This window comes from Carassius carassius, chromosome 48 (assembly GCF_963082965.1).
Source record: "Carassius carassius chromosome 48, fCarCar2.1, whole genome shotgun sequence".
In the NCBI taxonomy this organism is placed as follows: Eukaryota; Metazoa; Chordata; class Actinopteri; order Cypriniformes; family Cyprinidae; genus Carassius; species Carassius carassius.
This window is the reverse complement of record NC_081802.1, coordinates 3807582-3808768: the sequence shown is the minus strand read 5'-3', so window position 1 is coordinate 3808768 and position 1187 is coordinate 3807582.

Genomic DNA, 1187 nt, shown 5'->3' with positions numbered 1-1187 from the left:
CGCCACGTTAAGTGTAGAATGTCCCGAACCATTCCGGCTGATTGAAAAGAATCGGCTCAATAATGATCACAAAATGGGTATCAGAAAATATACCAATTTAATATATTAATTTAATATAAATAGATGATACATTATAAAGTTTATCTCAGTATTTCACAGCAGTGGCTGTGAGATTTTCGGACCTCGTTCCAGTTAGGAATGAGTGAAAATGTGATTTTCTTTTTTTTTTCTTTTTTTTGGCTGCCCCTGAAACTGGTCATATCATAAGATATGCATGGCTTATTCAAGGATGTGAATTTATTACACGGACTGAGAAAAAGCATAAAAAAAGTGTGTAAAATGCGTGCGCATTACTGATCTCTGAATAGTACCACTGAATGATATGTAAAAGTTTAACTTAACGCTCTTAAAATGTATGAAACTGTTTGCTGAAATAACCACAATCTTAATAACTGCACTAAAATAAGATCATGATTTGCATGAAATTGCGCTCGATTTTTTTTACTTTAAAATAACGAGGAACTGCATATTTTTCTGAAATAAAGGAGAGGAAAAAGTCTATGTTTGCAATGTAGTAAAGACAATTTAAGTTTCATACAAATTAAAATGACAGACACATTAACCTATTGTGGTGTCATTTATCAACTACATGGCAGAGAATTATGTTACAATAATTGTCTTATGCTTTTATAAATGAAAACAATACTGGTACATCCTTTTTATTTCCTTTTTCATCCTCTGATGATATGAAATAATAAAATTGAAAATATATATTTAATTCATAATTCTTTCTTTTATCTACACGTGCAGCCCCGCCCAAGATGCAGCCCCGCCTCGATCTGCAGGCTGCAGTCGGGTGCTTCTTCTTTCATCAGCTTGCTTTGAGTTCTAGCACATGCAGACATTAAAAGCAACGGCAATCATAGACAGAATCTTGGTTAATAAGAAATGCATGGGATGTTATGTTTACGATACAGAAGCATTATGTGGAAACGTATAAACATTTGATGCGCGGTATTATTTTCGTATAAAGGGGGTGCCAGCTTTGCAGTTCTCCAGAGTCCACAAAATAAGTCTAAGCTTCACGAAGCTGTGATTCGAATGACTAAAATTCGTTTCGCCCATCACTACAAACAGAAGCTGGAAAATATGTTTGTTTCGTCTGCAGAAACGTCACTACGTCATCT